Here is a 23,397-nt window from a genome sequence, read left to right on the forward strand (position 1 = left end):
AAATTTGTACTTATTTGGGGCTCTCTCACACTCTCCTGACAAGTCTGATACTCCAGAACTTCCCAACAATAAGAGAGACCAGGGAAAACAAACAAAAAAACTTGGTTTTAATGGAAAATAAGAGAAAAAGCTAAATATAGCTCTTGACTTTCACAAAATTGTGATTCAGATCTGCTAATTTCTATTTGCCTGGGAGAAATTTTAAGAGTCTCATCGCACCCCCCCACCGCCCCCCGCCCCATGGCCATCCCCACCTCCCCAGACTGGAGGGCCCGGAAATAATGACCGGGAAGGAGTTTACCTGTCATCTGTGACACACCCGAAAGAAAGGTTTTTCAGCCAGGGGACCCAGCTACAATACCCAGGCTGGGAACTGTGTGGTTCAGAGGTTCATAGAAGGCATTTAGGAACCAGCTTATAAAAATTAATGTTTTCTTCTTTTATAGGAAATATGCACCATTCTATTTCAGTATGGAAAAAATACGGACCTTGTCACTGATCATTTTTCATGGACTATTTGTTTAGGTTTTGAGCATCTCAGAAGCCTTTTTATTCCTTTTGAGCTCCCCTTGGGATGCTGAAGAGAATAAAGATTTCTTCCTTCCAATACCGTGCACACATTTCACTGTGGGAACTGCCACCAAACTAAACAAAAAACTGAGTCCAAGCACCTTCCACCTCGTTGGCCAAAAAAGACCCAAACGGCCCTCATATTTTTATTTTTATTTTTGCTTGTGCGCCTGCGATATTAAGCAGCTAACAACAATCTGAGAATTAAGTTACCACAATTAGGAATTAGAAGCAGGTGGCATAATAATGGCGCTTTTTTCATTTCATTTATTAGCAAAAAGAGAGAGAGGAGCTTCATTTATTTTCATCAGCGCCTCAGTAAAAGCATAGCAATTTGCAACACAAAAATCATTTCAAGTACCTCAGCCTTGTGCAAATCTTTTTTTTTTGTTGTTGTTGCTTTAAAAGCCTTTTAAAGTTCACCACCTCCCCCGCCCAACCCCATTCTGAAAGGACGTGCGTGTGTGTGGAGAGGTGAGTACTGGTGGGATCAGACTATTTCTCCCCCAAAGCAGTTTTGGGGGCTCCATAACCCAGGGAGCGAGGTGCGGGGCATCTCCTGCCCTGCCTGCCTCCGCCTGTCTCTCATTTAGTTTTGCACCGGCTTGTTTCAGTCTTGCAAAGATTTAATGCAGGGGCAACCTCTCTCCAAATAAATAAAGTGAGCAACACCTCTTTGCATGGCACCCTCCCATCAGCCATCCGGGCCAGCGCCTCCAGCACCCCACTGCCCGGCTCCGCGGCACCCCACTGTCCAGCCCCTAGCACCCCACTGCTGGTGCCGACACCCGCAGGCCCTACGCTTTTTGCGTTTCTACCCGCCGCTCCTCGCAGACCTGGCGCGGCGCAGCAACCTTTGCGCGCCCTCTAGCGTCAGCATCGGGGATTACCACGAGATGGCCCGCACGCCGCCGCCGCCGCCGCCAAGCACCACCCGCCCGCGGGAGAAGCAGCCCGGGCTGCAGCAGAGGCTGGGGGGCGAGGGGGGCGAGGGGGCGATGAGGGTGAGGCGGGCGAGGGGCCGAGGGAGTGCCTGGGCTCGTGCATTTCCACGAAGTCCCTCCGAGACGGAGGCGGGCGTGGGTGATTTTATTGCAAACTTTGGGGAGCCCCTTCCTTGGCTGCGGCCGCCCGCTGGTGTTGCCCCCGAACCCTGGGCATGGGGCGAGTGGCCCAAGCCCGAACCCTTGGAAGTGGCGCGGCGGGGCTGCCTTTCCTCGGGTGTTCGCGGCTCGGCGCGACCCTCTCTCCCGTCTGCTCCCCGCCGCTCTGCTCGCCCCCTCCCCTCGACCAGGTTCTGGCTTTCTGGCCTGTTCCGGCCTGGGGGACTCCCGTGTCCTGTGCCTCCCCATTCTACTCTCTGTCCACATACCCCTGAGTCTCTCTTTTCTCCCTGTTTAATTTATTTTAGAGCAGCGGATCACCATTTCTGACTTCCACTTTGCTCTGTCTGCCTTTCCCCATCCTACAGCATTCTCGCCGTTTGTCTTTTTTTCTTCCCTGTAACTTTTTCTTCTCTCTCTCTCTCCCCTCCCTACCTGTCTCCTTCCCTCTCCCTCCCTCTCTCTCCCCCTCTCTCTCTCTTTCTCTCTTTTTGAGAGAGTCTCCCTCCAGGCTGGAGTGCAGTGGCGCGATTCCGGCTCTCACCGTCGGGTGCCCGCCACTATGCCCGGCTAATTTTTGTATTTTTAGTAGAGACGGGGTTTTTCCATGTTGGCCAGGCTGGTCTGGAACTCCTGGCCTCAAGTGATCCGCCCGCCTTGGCCTCCCAAAGTGCTGGGATTATAGGCCTGAGCCACTAGGCCCTGCCTTTTCTCTCCTTTTCTGTTTCTCAGCCTCCAACTTCATATTTCTGTTTATATTCTTTCTGCCTCCTGTTCCCCAGGGAGTTTCACAGAAGAGTCACAGGCCTCTAGCATAGTCATCTAGAATGCCAGCCACCTCTTTTCCATCCAGCGTCTTGGAATTAGTCTCCACTGGATCTTGCTGCCTGAGCTTCTGGTCTGCAGGGTCACAGGTGCCTTCTGCAGCCCCCTCAGGCCAGGCTTGTTTTTGTTTGTCCTTTGCTTTATAAACACAGACAAATAGCCGTTTATTTGGAATTCACTGTCCTCATTGAAGAGGTGGCATTAGGTGAGTGTAGGAATGGTGATGGGGACGGGATACCAGAGTCCAGAAGGCCGTGGTCACGGAGAATCCTCCACAAGCTCCCAGAGTTTGGACTTTCCAGGACAGCCTTGCGTCTTCCCTGCCGATCGGGCAGCCTTGGAACCTGGCACAATTTTATTAAAGATATGTCCAGTTTTAGTGGCCACCAAACTTTTCAACGGTTGTTGGTATTTGAGAGAAGTCTCCATCACCAAAATAATAAAAGGAATTCAGATAAAACAATGAGTTAGTACATGAACCTATGAAGTGAGGAAAGATTACAATAAAATCCAAGGCTGGTGAGGGAGGAGAGAAGACAGGATGTGCAGTGGCATAATCTTGGCTCACTGCAGCCTCAACCTCCTGGGCTCAAGCTATCCTCCCACCTCTGCCTCCCAAAGTGTTGGGACTACAGGTGTGAGCCACCACACCTGAGCTTTGGGGGTATAAATTGGTAAAAAGAAATTTGGCAATCTGTATTAAGAAACTTTAAGATACTCACACCATTTTTTTTTTTTTTTTTTTTGTGATGGAGTCTCTCTCTGTTGTCCAGGCTGGAGTACAGTGGTGAGGTCTCCACTCACTGCAACATCTGCCTCCTAGGTTCAAGCAATTCTCCTGCTTTAGCCTCCCTAGTAGTTGGGATTACAGGCATGTACCACCACCTCCGGCTAATTTTTATATTTTTAGTAGAGACGGGGTTTGGCCATGTTGGCCAGACTGGTCTTGAACTCCTGGCCTCAGGTGATCTGCCCGCCTTGGCCTCCCAAAGTGCTGGGATTATAGGTGTGAGCCACCGTGCCCGGCCAGATACACATATCTTTTGATCCAGTAATTCCACTGCTGAAAATCTATCCCAAAGAAAGATTCTGAAACGTGGAAAAAGCTGGAGAAGTAAACCAAGCTGCCATACTTGAAAGAGAAATTGGAAATAACCTCGATGTCCAACAAAAGTGGATGATGATTTGAGTAAACCAGGGTCCACCCGCCACTTAAAATTGATGCTGCCGTGGAGAACCATGTTGGTAAGAGTACAGTAACCTGGGAGTGCAGGTGATCGCGTGCTGAGACAAAAAGCAGAATTCCAAGCTGAATCCACAGCATGATCACAAAAAAGATGCTCCACAAAGTAAAAGTTACACAGAAAATACCCGCACAGTGCCTGTCTTTGTATGGTTGGAACTATGGGCAAAGTTTTTCCTCCTTTATCCTTCCACTTCTCTTTTGCCTTCTAATTTTCTTGAAAGAGTGAGATTTTACTTTTAGAATAGAATAAAAGTCACCTTTCTTTTTCCTTTTTAAAGTGGCTGTGAAAGTGGCACGGGCTCTGGGAAGAGAAGTAAGGAGGACTGCTGGGAAGGAAACCAGGTTCTCGGATGAGCAGGGGCTGTGATATGAAAGTGATCAAGAGGTGAGTGTGTGGGGGGTAGGGACGGAGCATGGGTTTTGGAGAAAAGTGTAGCTAGATTCCAATCCGGCTTCCACTCCATGAGGTGGGGCTGTGCTGGGCTCCACCAAAGGCTTGCTGCTGCCTTAGCTGTTAAACACGGGCTTGGTTTCCTCAGCAACTGACCCGAGCACTGTGTATCTGTGGTCATCACCATGCTCCTGTGTGCTGATGAGACAAGGAACATACACAGTACAGTCTCACTGGAGACAAAGCTACTTCCCGATGGGTGTCTTAGCCCAAGCCGGCTGATCTGTGGGCCAGCACCTGAGCACCTGAGCAGTAGTTGCAGCCCTGGGCTTCACCTGCTCACACAGGGCTGTGTTTGGACAGGTGCGTCCCAAAGCATGCTCCATGGAGCACTGTCCCCAAGATGGTCCAAAATGCCTTGACACATGTATTGAGCACCTACTGTGTACCAGGGCTGTAAATTCCTCAAGGGCAGGGAGCAGATCACCCAGCAAGAGTCTCACTACAGGGCCAGGTGTGGTGGCTCACACCTGTAGTCCCAACACTTTGGGAGGCAGAGGTGGGAGGATGGCTTGAGCCCAGGAGGTCGAGGCTGCAGTGAGCCAAGATTATGCCACTGCACTCCAGCCTGGGTGACAGAGTGAGACCCTGACAAAAAAAGAAAGAAAGAAAGAACAAGCTAATGAACAAAAGAAAGAAGAGAGAGAGAGAGAAAGAGAAGAGAAGAGAAAAGAAAAGAAAAGAAAAGAAAAAAGGAAAAAAAGGCTCAGCACAGTAGAGGAGCTCAACATCTTAACTTTCATTCATTCAATCCATCCTTCATTTGAGGCTGATCCTCGGTGAAATTGGGACATTGAGGAAGCTTATTTTAGCTGGCCCTTCATCTTCCATGTCACAGCTTCTCTTCTCTTGCTAGAAATTCATCCTGCCTCCCTCCTTCCCTACAGTGCTAGCTAATAGAACATTCAATGAGGATGGAAATGTTCTAAAATGTGTGCTGTCCAATGTGATTGCCACTAGCCACATGTAACCAGTGAGCATCTGAAATGTGTCTAGTGCCACCAAACTACTGAATTTTTGATTGTAATAAATTTTAATCTAAACCAAATAGCCACATATGGTTAGTGAGTACAGTATTGGACAGCACAGCTCTGTAAAAACCTGTCCTCAGTTTTGCCTCTGGTCTCACTCAAACTCAAATCCATCATTTGTGTCCACTCTGTAATGAGCCCTTCAGGCCTTGCTCTAGATGTCACTTCAGTGGCATGCTGGAGTCGGCCTCCACTGGCTGGCACCAGCTCGCACCAGCTTGCAGGAGCACACGTTTGCATCTCTTCCCAACCTGCAGTGACTTGATATTGGTAGCTTGACATCAGCAGCTATGGAAGCATTTACACCATGGGAATGGGCAAACACTACACATCAGGTCTGTTTCCCCCCAGAGCCAGTCATGAAATGGCAGCGTTTACACCAGGGGAGTGGGCAGACACTACACATCACGTCTGTTTCCCCCCAGAGCCAGTCATTGAATATTTTCCAGTGTATCCATGAGTCACAGGGGCAGGACTTGCATTCCCCACAGACTGAGTGTCTCCTCCAGCCTTGCTCACCCCCATCCTGGCTCTGCTTTATTCACCTGGCTTCCCAGTGTCAGGTTGGACTCTTGGACTGGGATTCTGTGGCTCCCAGGGCTTCCAGTTCTCACTGGACTCTCACACTGCAGTTTTATGTCTGCTTCCTCCATTAGTTTTATAATCTTTTGAGAATAGGTAGCTCCTGTGACCTGTGAAGTGCTGAATCCCCAGGGCCTAGCACATAGTAGGCAATCAATAAGTAGGTATGGAATAAATAAAGACAGCATGGTGGAAAGAGTGTGCAACTGGGAGCCTGTATCTAGGGCCCTAAGTTGGAATCTTGCTCTGCCTGTTACCAGCTGTGTGACATTGAATCTGGCCCCTCTGTGAGTCAGTGTCCTTGCGTGTTACACAGGCATAACAATCCCTTTCCTGTCCACCTCATGGGGATATTGGAAGGGTCACATGACATATAGGAGTGCTTTAAAAGACCACGCAAATAAACAAATTGCTTTTGAAAGTCCAGGAAAGCTGAGCATGGTGGTGTGCCCCTCTAGTCCCAGCTACTCAGGAGGTGGAGGTGGGAGGATTGCTTAAGGCCAGGAGATCGAGACCAGCCTGGGCAACACAGTGAGACCCCATCTCTAAAAAAAGAAAAGAAAAGAAAGTCCAGGGACATTGTGAATTCAGTTTGGTCTTTTGCCATCTTGGGTTTGTGAATCACACGGGTGAAAGAGGACCATAGGGAATCTGCATTCTCCCAGTGTGTTAAATGAAATGGGACAAGCACAGCAACCTGCAAGGAAGGGAGAGGGGGTTGCACGTGTAGCTGGCCGGGCAGGTGGCCTTGAAGGACAGGCTGCAAGCCCCTTTCTCTTCCTCAGCAGAAGAATTCAGCCTGGCTGCGCCCGAAGATGGTTCTGTCCATGGCCTTGTACGAGGAAGGAGGGACTGATGGTTCACGCTGAGCTCTTGGATGAGAAATGGTTTCTTTCTGGCATTTAAGAAAGAAGTTCTCTTTTTAAAACCCACAAATATTTGTTAGTTATTTTTCTCCTTGAGAAATGTTTTCCTGAAATCTGCGACGCTGAGGCTCGTCGTGGACATTTCGGCTTCTGTGGCCTATGAAAGTTGACTGTGAACGAGGGCTGCTCCAAAGGGGTTAATTGCATGTAGGCATTGGAAAGTGATTATCTAATTAAACTTTGAAATGGAATGGTAAAAACACTGGGTGACAGACTGTCTGTAGGAGGGTCCCCTGAGGTGTTCTCCATTTATTGCTAATCATCTCTGCCCAGGCTGTGCCTGCCTCCAGCGGAGCCCGCCTCAGACCTCGCTCTCTGGAACTCTGGCTTGGCTCAAAGATTTGTCAAACAGACCTCCCCCTCGGTGTTCCGTGCCCTGCCTGAACTCTGCAGTTGAGCCTGGATGTCTTGGAAGACTTTCGTCACTTGTCTTCAGCTCCGCAATTTCTATTTAAAATTGAAAGGTTATTTCTATTCTTAGAACCATGAAATCAAAGAAATGTGAAGTGTTGGGAGTTAATTCTAGATATTTATGAATATTGCCCAGAATATTTGGGTTGGAGACCTAGCATACCAGCCATAAAGCACATGTATTATACCCCTCGCATTTAAGTCTGCCGGCGTTTATTCAGTCCTCTGAGCCAGGCCCCTGCTAGACATTTTGGTGATGGAGAGGTGACGCTGATGAGTAACCTTGCTGTAAAGCCACCTTCAGGCTGGAGGGGCACTGCTGGGTGAATGCACATTAACGTAGCTCTTTGTAACTTAGAGAGCTCTCCTCATTCCCGCCTGGCCATTTTATAGATGAGAAAACCGAGGCTCAGACTTGCTTAAGAGACTTACCGGAGCCCCTCAAAGCCAGGCTTCCTGACATTAAAAGCCACTGTTGCCTGCTGCCCCGGGGTAAGCAGCTGTCTGTGCTGGATGCCGGGGAGAATGGTGAAGATGGTACGCATTTCTGCGGGAGGCAAAGAGGGAAATTTCATAGAGGAGTTGGCGTCTGAGTATGATTTTAACAGCAGGGGCCAGGCCAGGGAAGGCACAGAGAAAGGCAAGTACACATTGACTCTGGGGACCAGCAAGTTGGCAGGAGTGATGTGAGACCTTTTTTTTCGTATTTTTAAGTTTTGAATGATTCCTTTATTCAGCAATAAACGCTCAGTGAGTACCTATCCTGTGCTGGTGCATGGAGAGAAACATTCTTGCAGAATAGTTGCAATCTTCTGGGCAAGACAGCATGTGCTCAGAGCTGGGTATTGGGAGACAATGCCGAAGAAGGCTGCAGGCATAAAGATGGGAGAACAGATCTGAAAGCAGCTTAAGCTGAAATTCCAGAATTGCTTCCACTTCCTTTTTGGTCTAGAATCAAGGTGCTGGAGTTACTCGATTTCCCCTCTGGAATTGTTTCATGGAGCAACACTTTAATATTTTGCCCTCAGCAAAGGTTCCACGGTGATGCAAGAGCCGCCCAAGGAACATCACTGCATTTTTTTTTCTTTTTGTAAAATGACTATTGGGGATATAATTCATTACACTGCTCAATGCCACTTATGTAAATGTCTGTATGACAAATGCATTCTAGGGCACTCGGCCAAGAAAAATTGGTTCTCTTGACACACGGGCTGGTCCTACCTCTGAGACAATAAGAACTCCACGCCCAGCCGGCCTTTGCTCCAGACTCCAGCTGTTGGGAAGCTCAGAACAAGATTTCGGGCTTAATTTCTACAGCATTACCTGTAATATTACACCTCCCTGCTTGATCTGATTTTACTCTGTTTTTATTGTAAGATGTTCTTCTGGAAAGAGGGGTGGCGAGAAAGGGGAGTGATGAAATCAATCAATAAATGGTTTGAAATAGCTTCTGGCAGTATTAAATAGTGTTTGCATATATCTCTCCAGCACCATTTCCAAAACTCCGTTCCATGGCACACAAAGGTTCCGTGAGATGTTCGTGGGTATTCCAAAGGACAGGAGCTCTCACAGCTGGTGGCATTGTTCGTCTTAAATTCATTTTAAAGTGTACATTAGAAAAATGCAAAAAACGTATAGAGTGGTTCTAATTATTAAACAAAAGAGGCTGTGTGGTATAACAGTTAGGAGCACCGGCTCAGGAACCAGAATCCCCAGGTTCAACCTGACCTGGAAATTACTTGACCTCTTTGTGACTCAGTTTCTTCATCCATAAAATTACCCTGATTGTGGTATCAGCCTCAGAGAGTTAGAACAGTGCCTGACACATGATACATCTTTGACTACTGGTAGTTTTTATTAGTTTTATTTTATTTTATTTTATTTTATTTTATTTTTTGAGACAAAGTCTCACTGTGTTGCCCAGGCTGGTGTGCAGTGGTGTGATCTCAGCTCACTGCAACCTCCGCCTCCCAGGTTCAAGTGATTCTCCTGCCTCAGCCTCCCTAGTAGTTGAGATCACAGGTGTGCGCCACTGCGCCCAGCTAATTTTTGTATTTTTAGTAGAGACAGGGTTTCACCATGTTGGCCATGCTGGTCGTAGCTTTTATTTCTAAGTGCTGATCTTCCTTTGGGAAAGGGTCTCCTGTACCTGACAACAATAGGAAGTCCCCTGATAAATCACCTTAGGCAGGAAGCATGAGGTTCAGCAGCAGGTTGTATATTTTGCCTCTCACTGCCAGGCTGTGTGCGTTTCTATTTGACAATTGCCGGTCTTTGTTATGCATTTTATCTCATGATTTTAACATTTATTGGTGCAAATATTCAATGTTTACTTTATATTAAGCATATGAATCAAATTTTGATCATTTCTTACAGCAATTAATTCAACTCTGAGATCATTTTTTTTCTGTCTGCTTCAACTTAAACAGTATCACATAAGGATGCTCTATTGGCATCCTGACAAAAACAGAACAATTTAAATAACATGCGGTGGTCAGACAAGTTTGGGAAATGCTGCCTGAGGTTGTATTTTCATCACATATGACCCCTTTGAGCAAGTCTGCTTCGGACGCAGACACAGCACCAGCCAACGTGGCCTTCCAAAACACCACCATCCGTTATAATGAAAATTTGATGGGTCTAAGCCATAGGCATTTTTTTTTTCCCGTGGGTAACAGGTCTGCCTACCTGTTCTCAGCTTTAAAGCAATGCCTATGTGTTTATCATTCATCCATTCAGGAATTATTTACTGAGTGCCCCTTGTGTGCCAGGCACCACGTTACACACTGGTGACATGGAGTTTTGCCTTCCGTTATTCAGAGCTGCGCTGTCCAGTACGGTAGCCGTAAGCCACATATGGCTGTTAAGGACTGAGATGTGGCCGGTCTGAAGTGAGGCATGCCGTGCCTGTTAAATACACGCTGGACCTCAGAGGCTGGGCGTGAAAAGGAATGCAAAATGTCTGTTAAATAATGCATATATATAATATAATAGAAACATATAATAATTTAAGTAATTAATGTTGGTTACATGTTGAAATAATATTTGGGGTGTATTGGGCTAAATGTAATGTATTATTAGAATTAATTTCACTTTCTTTTTACTTAAACTAATTAATTGTTTATTTCTTAACTAATTAATTATTTATTTATTTTTGAGACAGGGTCTCACTCTGTCACCCAGGCTGGAGTGCAGTGGCACGATCACAGCTCACTGCAGCCTCCAATTCCTGGGCTCAAGCAATCCTCCTACCTCAGCCTCTTGAGTAGCTGGGACTAGAGGTGTGCACCATCATGCCCAGCTAATTTTTTAATATTTTATAGAGACAGGATCTCACTTTATTGCCCAGACTGGCCTTGAACTCCTGGCTTCAAGTGATTCCCTGCCCTGTAATCTCCCAAAGTGCTGGGACTACAGGTGTAAACCACTGCACCTGGCCTCTTTTTTACTTTTTAATGTAGCTACTGAAAAATTTTAGATTATACACCTGGCTCACATTCTGTTTCTGTTGCACAGTGCTGGCCTAGAAGGTTCACAGACATGTAATTAATTTAATCCAGCACAACAAGGGAAATCCTATAATTTTCCAGATCTCCTCACCACCCCTCTGCCCCACTGCTGAGGCCTGACATGAGGAGGCCTCCCCAGAGGTGGCACGGAGAGATCAGCCAAGGTCCTAGCTGGATGGAGAGGCACGAGACCCTTACTGAAGTCGGGGTCAGGAGTCTGGAGTTGGAATCCAGGGAATTGGGAGTGAACACAAACACACTGGGAGCAGATGGTAGTGTGTGGCTGTAGAAGTCAGCTGTCGCTGGGTGACAAACAATCACAGATCCTCAGGGACATACCACAATATGCATTTGTTTCTCTCGCACACCTCTGCAGGTTGGCGGGGGTTCAGCTGATGTAAGCAGGACTTGGCTGGGTTTGGCTTCTCTCTGAGGACTGGGCTCAGATCTACTCGAAGGGTGTTCATCCCAGGGTCCAGGCTAAAGGGGCAGCAAGTTATTATTTAAAAGTCAAAAGATAACAGATGCTGGCAAAGTTGCAGAGAAAAGGAATGCTTATTTACTGCTGGTGGGGATGTACATTAGTTCAGCCATTGTAGAAAACGGTTTGGTGATTTCCCAAAGTACTTAAAACAGAATTACCATTTGACCCAGCAATCCTATTACTGAGTATATACCCAAAGGAATGTAAATTGTTCTGCTATAAAGACACATGCACGTGTATGTTCATTGCAACACTATACACAAGAGCAAAGACATGGAATCAACCTAAATGCCCATTAACAGTGGACTGGATAAAGAAAATGTGGTACATGTACACCATAGACTACTATGCAGCCATGAAAAAGAATGCGATCCTGTCCTTTGCAGCAACATGATTGCAACTGGAGGTCATTATCCTAAGTGAACTAGTACAGGAACAGAAAACCAAATGCTACATGTTCTCACTTATAAGTAGGAGCTAACACTGAGTACATACGGACACAAAGAAGGGAACAACAGATACCAGGGCCTACTTGGGGGTGGAGGGTGGGAGGAGGGTGAGGATTGAAAAACTACCTATCGAGTATTGTACCTAGTACCTGGGTGGTAAAATAATCTGTACACCAAACCCCTGCCGCATGTAGTTTACCTACATAACAGACCTGCACCTGTACCCCAAACTTAACATAAAAGTTAAAAAATAAAATAAAATTTTAAAAAGGGGCAGCAAGTACCTGGGAGAAGCGCTCCGCATGATGCCAGAGGTGCAAGGGGTGTGGCTCACTTGTGCAAGTGCTTTTCAAATTCAGCTCAATGATCTCTGCTAACATCCCATTAACCAAAGCAAGTCATGGGGCTGGGACCAAAATGCAACAGCAGGGAAGCAAACTCTGCCCACCGTGAGGCCACAGCGGTCACACGGGCAAGTCCTGCATCTGCTGGATAGGGAAAAATATTCCTCCCATGGGACTGGAGGTCAGGAGGGAGTGAATATTTGCTGAATAATCATCTACACTATCAGTGGGGTGGGGACATGACTGGAGGTGGGATAAGGCAGATCTTTTCTGAATGCTTGTTCTGAAGGCAGGGGAAAACTCATGGCCCATGAGTGAGCCCATCATTCACCGTTCACTCTGGATGCTTCTGAGGGTCGAGGGGCCTAGGAAAAATTACACGGGAACAACAGGGATAATCCAGAGTTGTCTCGGGTACACGAGGACATATGGTCACCCTAGCTACAGGCCAAATTCCCAACACTGTTTTGTTTCACTGTCATAGCACTTTCTTTTAGTTTTTCTTCTTTTTTAAACAAAAATAAATGTGAATATTCTCCAGGGAGGCGTATGTTTTCATGCTCAACACAGGCTCAGGCATTCTCTTAGGTCCTACACATAGTCGCATCACCTGCTTGGCCTCTCAAAGCGTTGGAGCTATGGCTCCGGATGTAACATCTGCAGTTGGCTTTTAGTGGTCAGAGGCCACGTGAATGGTGTATTTGACTCATAGAACTGCTGTAACAAATTGCCACACATCTGGTGGCTTAACACAACAGAAATTTGTTCTCTTACAGTAATGGAGGCCAAAAGTCTGAAATCAAGGTGTCAGCAGTGCTGGTTCTTTAAGGCAGGGGTCCCCAGCCCTCAGGCCATGGGCCAGTGCCTGTCCATGGCCTGTTAGGAATTGGGTGGCCCAGCAGGAGGTGAGCAGCAGGTTAGTGAGGGAAGTTTCATCTGTAGGTACAGCCACTCCCCATAGCTTGCATTACTGCCTGAGCTCCACCTCCTATCAGATCAGTGGTGGCATTAGATTCTTATAGGAGTGCAGACTCTGTTATGATCTGTGCATTTGAGGGATCTAGGTTGCACATTCCTTATGAGAATCTAGTGCCTGATGACCTGTCACTGTTTTCCATCACCCCCAGATGGGACCATCTAGTTGCAAGAGAACAAGCTCAGGGCTCCCACTGATTCTACATGATGGTGAGTTGTATAATTATTTTATTTTATATTACAATGGAACTAAAGTGCCCAATAAATGGAATGTACTTGAATCATCCCAAAACTATCCCCCCACCCAGTCTGTGAAAAAATTGTCTTCCATGAAACCAGTCCCTGGTGCCAAAAATGTGGGGGACTGCTGCTTTAAGGGGTCTGTGGGAGAGTCTGCCCCATGCCTCCCTCCTGGCTTCTAGTGGCTGCCAGGAGTCCTCGGTGTTCCTGCCTCGTGCTGTGTCGCTCCCACCTCTACCTCCATCTTCACATGGCCTTCTCCGTGGGCCTTCCTGGGTCTCTGTGTTACATCTCCCTCTCCTTTCTCTTACAAGGGCACAAGTCCTAGATCCAGGATGATCTCATCTTGAGATGCTCAAGTTAATTACATCTGCAAAGACCCTATTTCCAAATTTGGTCACAGTCACTGGTACCAGGAGTCAGGATTTGGATATATCTTTTAGGGAGACACAATTCAATGCATGCAGGTGGACTGCTGAGTGGGCCATGGAGAAGAAAGTGTGCGTGGGCAGGTGCAGGGCACGATGGTGGCAGAGAGCGAGCAGGCTGCCACCTCTTCTGGGAAGGAGGCTGGCGGGGGGTGTTCTGCAGGGAAGCATGCCCTTGAGGGGGGTCTTGAAGGTGGGGTAGAGCGTGGGGGACATGGAGAGGACACCCGAGGCAGAGGAAATGAAATAAGCAAACCACAGACCTGTCCAACAGCCTGGGGGCAGCTTCGGGGGTCCTAACTCACTGGCTTTGAAGTGGCTGGAGTATACACAGGGTGTGGAAGGGGGAGAGGGAAGGCCAAGGAATGAGGCAGGGAGTTTGGATACCACATCGTGGTGTTTCACAGAGGAAATGCCTAATCGCTCATTTTCTTCGCTTTATATTTGAGATCCTGGGTGGAGAGTGTCAGAGACCAGCTAGTTGTTCATTTTTCGTCCTGGGCACATAAGTGAACTACAAGTCCCAGGCTTCCTTGCAGTTAGGTGCCGCCATATGACTGAGTTCAATGGAATGTGGGAGAGATGAGGTATGCCCCTTCTAGACAAGGTCTTGGAAACCTCCCTGTTATTCTCCACACTCCCTTGTCCTTCATCTGCCTGCTGGACGCAGATGGGACAGTGTGGGACCCTGACCCCCAGATGGAGGAGGCCTGGCTGGTGGGATCACTGCATGGAGCAGAACACCCTCACCCACCCATGCTGGGCTGTGTTGTGTTATTTATTTCTTATTTAAAAAAAACTGTAGAGACTGGGTCTCACTATGTTGCTCAGACTGGCCTGGGCTCCAGCGGTCCTCCCACCTTGGCCTCCTAAAGTGCGGAATTACAGGTGTGAGCCACTGCGAGAGGCCTACACTGTGTGTTATTGAGGGAAGCCACTGAGAGGTGGGAGTTTATCACAGCAGTGGTCTACTTTGACCTTAACAACCACTTCCCTGCTGCCAGAGCAAAGAATCCTCTGCAAACAACTGAGCCACATTAGGCAAAGGGCTCTGTGGGGGAGTGGAATGGGGCCAGATGGAGGCCTGGGCAGGGATAGGCTCAAGTGGCTCAGAGGAGGTAGTCCATCTGCCCCACAGGGGGTCAGGGGAGGTGGCCTGAGAAGATTAAATCCCACGGGACCAGCCAGGGCAGGCGTGCCTCCTAAGCAGATGCAAAGCAGATGGATGTGGAGCCAAGGATTGGGAATTCCAGCTGGAAGTCTCTACATGGGGCCCAGAGTCCTCAGCAGCCAGGGGGAGCAGCTGCTGCAGGAGTGGGAGCGAAAGCAAGGGTTGGAGGTGAAGGTCAGGCACTCGGCCTTTGTCCAGATCAAAGCAGGCGCAGGCTGGAATCGGGGGAGATGTCAGGGTCCCCCCGTACAGCCAAACCCCCTGGAGGTCTCTGCATGCTGCTTGGCAAGGATGGGCATGAAATGAGAAGGCATATGCCAGGGTGCCCTAACAAAACAGGCTGAAACCAGGATGCCCTGATGGAGGCAGCAGGTGTCATTCATTTATTTACTCATTCATTTATTCATCCACACACATTTTCTCGACACCTACTGTGTGCCCAGCCCTGAGCCAGAGAAGGGGAAGGCATACAGCCCAATGTATCTGCATCAACGTACAGCATGCTCAGAGCTCTGAAGGGAGGAGAGGGGCATAGGGGAGGGTCCGGGATGGCATCTTTCCGGAACCCTGGGGCCCGTGGTTCTGATGGCGGTGTCCACCCTGAAGTCAGCCCCTCCACCCCGAGAGTGAGTCAGAGCAGGCTCACCAGCTAGGGGATGTGCTCTGCTCATTCACCAGTGAAAGCCTCCTTTGTCCCTCCTCCATAGGGAAGGACAATGTCGTGCCCTGGTTTCTTTGTGTTCAGGGGCCAGCAGGCTCTTAGCGAGTGTTAAATGCAATAATACCCACTCATCTTAACAGCCTCTGCTTTGGTGCCCACTGGTAGCTCAAAAATTCACACACACACACACACACCCCCATGGGGTCTGGCAGATGCAATTAGCCTCTGGGTCCCTCAGAATTAGATGCAGGTGGCTAATTGTCCATGCCAGGAGGCAACTGTGGGCACAATTAGTCATGTCTCTTTCCCCACTCAGGGCTAATAATGGGTGGTAATCTGCAGGGGGAGCAGAAATCTGAGGGGGCTCAGGCTCTCCTTGCCTGGGCTGTGATGGGCAGCTCTTGGTGACATTGCTCTTCCCTGGGCCTGGAAAAAGCTGTGGGGTGGGCCAGAAGGGAAGGCGGAGGGGGCAGCTCTTCTGGGGATCTGGGCTGTGGTGCCCCTCCATCCCCTCCCTGGCCCTGCCAGCACACGGGCTTCTGCGCATCCGAATTTATTAATAATGCCAACCCCTTGCGTGCGTGTAGCTTATTAGAATCTCAAAGCCCTTTTGCATACATTATTGCATTGCACAGCCACATGACAAGGAGGCAGGTGTAGTTATCACGTCCCATTTTACAGATAAGAAAATGGAGGTTCTACTTGCAGAGCCTGTATTAGAATGCAGGCCTGGCCAGGTGCGGTGGCTCACACTTGTCATCCCAGCAGTCTGGGAGGCCGAGGCAGGCAGATCGCCTGAGGTCAGGAGTTCGAGATCAGCCTGGCCAACATGGTGAAACCCCCATCTCTACTAAAAATACAAAAATTAGCTGGGCATGGTGGTGCGCGCCTGTAACCCCAGCTACTCAGGAGGCTGAGGCAGGAGAATCACTTGAACCTGGGAGGTGGAGGTTGCAGTGAGCCAAGATGGCGCCACTGCACTCCAACCTGGGCAACGGAGTGAGACTCCGTCTCCAAAAAAATAAATAAAGAAATAAAATAAAATAAAATAAATAGAATGCAGGCCCGCCTGACGCCAAGCCTGTGTGCTGCTTTTTTGCCGCATCATGCTGCTTTTTGTCCCTCCTGCCCTTACTTTCTTGTGGGGGCAGAGAGATGGCTCCCCAGAAACTGAATGATAGCTTAGGGCAGAGCAGACTTGGGAAAGTCCCGAGGTAAAAGTTGCTTCAGCAAACAAGTTCTGCAGTTGTCCCCTGTTCAAACCCCATCCAAGGTGTGGTGGGGGATACAGAGAGGAAGTAGCATAATCCCTGCTTATCAGGAGTTTACAGTCCAGTGGAGAGAATCAGCTATGTACATAATATCCATTCTATGAGAGAGAATGTGAGAAGGGCTCTGTGTGCTTTCCTGAATCCAGAAACTTGTTGAGTGACTTTGGTGTTGCCTCTCTGGGTCTCAGTTTCCCCAGCTTAAGTTTCCTCAGCAGAGTGTTGAGCCTCATTGATGACTCAGGCTTTGTTCAGTTCTTTCTACTGATTTCCAACACAGTTGTGGATTTCAATAAGGAAGAGATTAATTCTGGTAGGGGGAAGAGGATGGAGGAGGGTGCACAAAGAAGCAGCATCTGAATTGGGCTTGAGAGGGAGACAGGAGAGCAGGGCTGCATCCTAACCTAGGCTGTGGTTATGGTTGTGAGTGGCAAACTTGCTTGTGGTTGCAAGTGGCAGAAACCTAAATTTACGGGCATCGAAGTGAATGTATTGGCTGGCATATCATGGTAGTGGGTCTCCAAAAGTAGCTTCTCAATGACTCATGTCTTCTGTATACATGCCCTTGTGTAGCTTCCTCCCCTTGGATCTGGGTTGGCCCTGAGACTTGCTGGTAACACATGGACATGGCTGGTAACCCATGGAAATAACGCTGCTGGCCTCCAAGGCAGAAGTGGAAGCTCTCACCTTGTTCCCTCGGAACACTCACTCTAGGGGAAGCCAGACACTAAGTAGGAAGTCCTGCTCTCCTGAGACCTCCGTTCTATGAGGAAGTCCACACCAGCCATGTGGGAGGCTGCATGGAGAGAGATGCCTGGCCAGTCCCCAGCTCATCCAGCTTGATTGGCATCTGAACACAATAGTGTCAACAACCCTGAGCAAGACCATCTAGTTGAGCTCATCAACCCACAGAACCATGCAGATAACGATAAATGACTGTTCTACACCACTGTATTTTGAGACGGATCGTTTGCAGAATCAGAATACATATATAATGTAACAGTCCAGGGAGATTTAGTTTCAGGCATTGCTGGATCCAGGAGCTCAAAGAATATCACTGGGTCTTGTTTTTCCCTGTCTCATATCTTGCTCTCTTGTGCTGGCTTCTTTTCTAAACCACCTGGCTGTCCCCCAGAACTCCCAGACTGGTTTCACCCCTGCTTCCAGCAATGCCAGTGAACAAACCTACTGTTGCTCACTACTTTCAACAAAAGTCCTGGAAATCCACCTCATTGGCTGATAACAGGCTCTTTTTTGAAACATTCCTGATGTGGCCAGAAGGGAGGGGTATGGAAGGAACATTCTCTACCCCTCCAAGATGGAACAGGCATGAGCTCTGCCCACATCAAGTCCTGAGCATGGGGGAAGACATCTCTTAAGAAGATCTCTAGGCCGGATGCAGTGGCTCATGCCTGTAATCCCAGCATTTTGGGAGGCCAAGGCGGGCAGATCATGAGGTCAAGAGATCGAGACCATCCTGGCCAACATGGTGAAACCCCATCTTTACGAAAAATACAAAAATTAGCTGGGTGTGGTGGCATGCACCTGTAGTCCCAGCTATTCAGGAGGTTGAGGCAGGAGAATCACTTGAACCTGGGAGGCGGAGGTTGCAGTGAGCCAAGATTGTGCTATTGCACTCCAGCCTGGTGACAGAGCGAGATTCTGTCAAAAAAAAAAAAAAAAAAATATATATATATATATATATATATATATATATATATATATATATGAAATATCTATTCTGAGGGGAAATGGACCCTGGATAGACACAAATAGACATCCGTTTCTGTGACCTTGTATAAGACACATAACTTTCCTAAAGCTTGTCCTGCCCAACTCATTGTAAGACTCAGGTCTGAAAACAGCAAGAAGCCTGGGAAAGCTGTCACAGAAGCAGTGTCTACCTGGGAGTGGGGGACTGTTTGCATCAGTAGCCATCTGGAGAGGGCTCAAAACTGAGCAGGACAAGGTGTGACTGCCCCAAACCCAAATCCTTTTCATAGAGAGGAAGGGAACTAAAACCCAAGGTTTCTGATCAGAAGGCAAAACAGAGTGGCCTCTCAACAGGAGGCACGTATCCTGTGTGTTCTGGAGTCACGCATTTCTGTACATTAGCAGAGTTTATGTCATCTGAGAATTCCCAGGAATGAAGGTCTCACATTGAAGTGAGTGGGAAGAGACTTCCTCAAAAACAAAAGCACATCCCGCTGAGGCAGGACAGAGATATCTTTGCTGGAAGGAGGAGGTTTCCCCTGAACCTGCAGAGGGATCAGAGACACTGCACAGGGGGCTCAATCTAGAATGATCAATTTTACTGGAAGGCATATTGTTTTTTCTTTATTTATTATTCTCCAAAGGCTTTGAACATATCTAAAAAAAGGAGACTTTTATATTAGTCAAGGACACAGGGCAAAACCACAAAGCAATATCAAAAATAAGGGCGACTACAGGCTGGGGGTCAGAAAACCAGCACTCTTTCCACGATGAAAGCAACTCGGTTCTTGAGATTCCAGTTATTCCAGTCTGGAGTGCAGTGTAAGTGGTACGAATTCCCTCATCCATGTGATAATGCTTCCTTCGATGTATTCATTCATTCACCTGGGCATCCACCCCTTAATCTGTTCACTTAGTCAACCATCCAACAGGTCGTACCCACACCAATGTCAGTTAAGGCAAAGCTGCTATGCCTGCTAGAGGCTAGGAGAGAAATTCTCAGAGTAGAGAAATGGTTAAAATAAATCAAAATAAAATCTGAGTTGGCCGTGGTGCTTATTCTTAATGACACACAGGAAACTATAAACCAGCCATGCTACATAATTGACCACTGAGGATTTTTCACTCTCAGTCAGTTTGAGATGTACCGAATCCAATATCATATCAGTGATTTGATTTGTTAATAATCAAATTGCAAATACCTTTTCATTTGGCTTCAAAAAGCAAACAGCCATTCGGAATAATTTTTATGGGTCTTGGAATGCAATATAAACTTAAAATATTGTGTTTGCAAGTCCTATTGGCATGACCGTATTATAATTTATATTGGCCTATTTTGATGTACAGTGGCATAATGAAACTTTAAAAAATATATTTTGCAAAGCTGCATCTAAGCCCAAGCCGGCAGCACAGATTAATGTAAGAACAGCATGGGGATTCTTTGCATATTTTTTTTTACGGAGATTTCTAGAGAACATTCTACTCACCAAAACTTTAACCTAAGCAAGATTTGCAAAGATTTTCAGAATCCGTCTCTTGTCACATTTCCAGGCACACTGCCTGATGCCTTTCTTCCTGCCTCACTCTTCCCCATCTCATACATCCCCTGTCCTGCCCTCCTATTTGCAATTTTATGAAGCTTTTGTGTGTGTACATGTTTGCATTCTGTTTCTATTCCCTCCATCTATAATGCCCTTCTTCCCGTCTCTGCTTGGAGGATATCTCTTAGACATTCTTCAGCTCCTGGCTAACGTGCTATCCCTGCTGGGAACCTTCTCTGACACCCCCAGAAGTTATTACTTCCATTCTTCCACAGCAGTTGAAAAGGAACTCTGTTACAGCTCTTGTCATAATGTGTTACTGTTATTTGTTTACATGCACAAACTCTGAAGTCCTTGACAGCCTGACCATGATATATTCAATTCAAAAACCCCAGTGCCTACCACCATGCCTGGTGCATAACACATGCTCTGTAAATGTTTGTGTAATGGTGCTGTGGATGAATGAGTGGGTAGATGGATGGATAAATGGAAAGATGGATGGAAGGATGAGGAGGTAGCGAATGAATGAATGGATGCAAGGAAGGATGGGTGGGCTGTTGGACAGATAGGTGGATGGATGGATGGATGGGTGGGTGGAGGAATGATGGGTTGGTGGATAGATTGACAGAACAGATCCTCCTGGAGGATAATGCTTTCCCTGACATTGGAAGCATTTAAGCACAGGTTATACAGAGACTTCAGGACCTAAATGTGTTGTTAGACAAATTAATCTATTAGATATTTCCAACAAAAAAAGCCCTTGATTCCACCATGTTCCTGTAGAGCTACGCTTCAGCACAGAATTGCAGTAGAGGCTTACTTTACTTTTAAAGCCTGTTTTTTGTTTGTTTGCTTTTTGTTTTTTGGAGACAGGGTCTTCCTCTTCTGCTCAGGCTGGAGTGCAGTGGCACAATCATAGCTCACTGGATCCTTGAACTCCTGGGCTCAAGTGATCCTCCCACTTCAGCCTCCTGAGTAGCTGAGACTACAGGTGTGCAGCAACAAGCCTGGCTAATTTTATTTTATTTTATTTTTGTAGAGTCGGGGTCTCACTGTGTTGCCTGGGCTAGTCTTTAACTCCTGGCCTCAAGCAATCCTCCTGCCTCAGCCTCCCAAAGCACTGGGATTACAGGCATGAGCCACGGCGCCCAGCGAAGCCTATTTTTCGAAAAGGGTCAGGAAAGGCCTCATTAACAAGATAACATTAAAACAGAGGCCTGGGGGAAGAACAGCCAGGCCTAGGGAACAGCAAGAGCTGAGCCTGCCTGCAATGTCCAGTAACTGCTAGGAGTGTGGCTGGAACAGAGGGAAAGATTTGAGATCTGACACTTTACGGCTTCTTTTGTGCCTTGCTGAGGGAGGTCTTGCTCACTTGGCATTCTGGAGACTGTTCCCCTATCTTTTAGTCATACACTTTTATAGTTTAGAATTTTACTCTTAGCTGTTTGATTTAACTAGAATCTATTATTGTATATGGTGTGAGGTAAAGTTCTAAAATTATTTCTAAATGGAGGGCCAATTATCTCAAGGTTATTTCTCGAATAGTCTGTGCTCTCCACTAATGTAAGATGCCATCTTTACCACCAACAAAATTGTCATTTATCCAACAGTTCTTTTTTGTATTCTCTCTTATTTCATTGATCTATTTGTCTGTTTCTGTGTCTGTTTCTATACTCAAGCTACTAGAACATGTAAGATGTTTGACGTTTTTGTTCTTCTTGGACTCAAACAGATGGACTTTAAAATCACTTTATCAAGTTCTATAAACTTTTTATTGGGAATATATAACATTTAAAAGTGAATTTGAGGAATACTGACATCTTTATAGCAGAGTACACCATCTACAAATAGTATGCTCTTGATTTTTTTAAAGCTTTCTTATATCATTGAGAAAAGCTTATAGTTTTTTTTAAAAATAGAATGTGCACATTTTTTGTAAAGTTTATTTCTACATATTTGTCAGTATGTTATTGTTTTTTTTGTGAACAGGATTTTTTTCCTATTATATTTTCTAATTGGTCATGTGTATAGAAAACCTATTATCAGGATAAATAGCTAATGCATGCGAGGCTTAATACCTAGGTGATGAGTTGATAGGTGCAGCAAACCTCTATGGCACAGGTTTACTTATGTAACAAACCTGCGCATCCTGCACATGTATTCCAGAACTTAAAATTTAAAAAAAAAGTAATAAAAAAGAAAACCTATTATATATATTCCAGAAACTTATTGAAATCTCTTATTCTTTCTAGTGCTTCTTCAGTTAGAAAGCAAATGATCATATTGCCTGCACAAAATGGGAACGTAAATTTCTTGCTTGCTTATATTTATTATTTTATCCCTCTTCTCACCTAATTGCTTTGACTAGTACCTCCAGCAAAATGTCGTATAATAAAGATGATAGCAGGTATCCTTTTCTTGTTCCTGACTTTAATAGGGAGGCTTCTAATGATTCATCGTTGGAAATTATGTTTGTGGGGTTTTAGGGCGTAGGCTAAATGGTACAAGAAGACTCCAAAATACTATGGCTTAAATAAGATAGAAGCTAACTGATCTCTTACATAAGAGTTCACAGTGATAGTCCCGGGTAGGCAGCACAGGGCTGGTTCTGCTATTCTCCTCAGGTAGCTTCCAAACATGATCAGTCATTGCTGTTTTCCAGCTAGCGGGAGATAGGAAAGGGATGTCGAGCTTCCTCTTTAAAGCAGTAACAAGGCAAATTGTAGGTATGCCTTCTATTCACATCCCATTGGCTGAAATTAATCACCTGACCACTCTCATGGCAAAGGAGCCTGGGAAATGTAGTCTGTAACTTAGTGACCACATACCCACCTAAAGCTATAGTTCTAAACTATAACTAAAGCTAGGGTTTAGGAACCATTACAAAAGGGAGGAAGTGAGAATTGATGATGGGGGACTACAGCAATCAATGCCACAATGTTCTTTATCAACATAAGGAAATTTCCTCCTATTTCCAGGTAATAAAAAGTTTTTTTTTAAATTTAAATCTGGGATTAGGTATTTTATTTTACCAGATTATTTTTCAACATATTTTGAGATGACCATATGATTTTCTCTTGTGATCTGTTAATAAAGTGAATTTCCTAATGTTGAACCACATTTGCATTTCTGGGATTAGGCTCTACTTGATTAAGTTGTGTGATTTCCATAACAGACCATTGATCATATTTTATTTAGGATTTGCTTCTATGTTTATAAGTGATACTGACCTGTAGTTCTCTTTATCTGTGCATTATTTTTGTTTTTAATATCAGGGTGATGCCAACCTGAAAGGATGGGCTGGGAAGCTTCCTATGCTCTATAAAAGTCAATAGATCTAAAACAATTTTTTAAAGGTTTGGGGGAATTTGTTCTTAAAACGATCTGGCATGGTGATTTTTTTTTTTAAAGAGATAGATCTTTGATTACTGCGGCAGAGACTCCTAATTGTCCACAACCTTGGTTCTCT

The 23,397-nt window shown here is 46.4% G+C and overlaps 1 long non-coding RNA gene across 1 annotated transcript in view; it reads left to right on the plus strand.

Moving 5' to 3' along the window:
• Positions 1-1,023: 1,023 nt before the first annotated feature.
• LOC112205367 (uncharacterized) overlaps positions 1,024-23,397 on the plus strand; it is a 49,364-nt gene continuing 26,990 nt past the window's right edge. The window contains exons 1-3 of the long non-coding RNA XR_002939255.1: positions 1,024-1,044; positions 4,023-4,129; positions 13,059-13,116. This is a non-coding gene — a long non-coding RNA (uncharacterized LOC112205367). The remainder of the gene's footprint in view (positions 1,045-4,022; positions 4,130-13,058; positions 13,117-23,397) is intronic.

The sequence above is a fragment of the Pan troglodytes genome, chromosome 15 (genome assembly GCF_028858775.2).
Source record: "Pan troglodytes isolate AG18354 chromosome 15, NHGRI_mPanTro3-v2.0_pri, whole genome shotgun sequence".
NCBI classification, from domain to species: Eukaryota; Metazoa; Chordata; class Mammalia; order Primates; family Hominidae; genus Pan; species Pan troglodytes.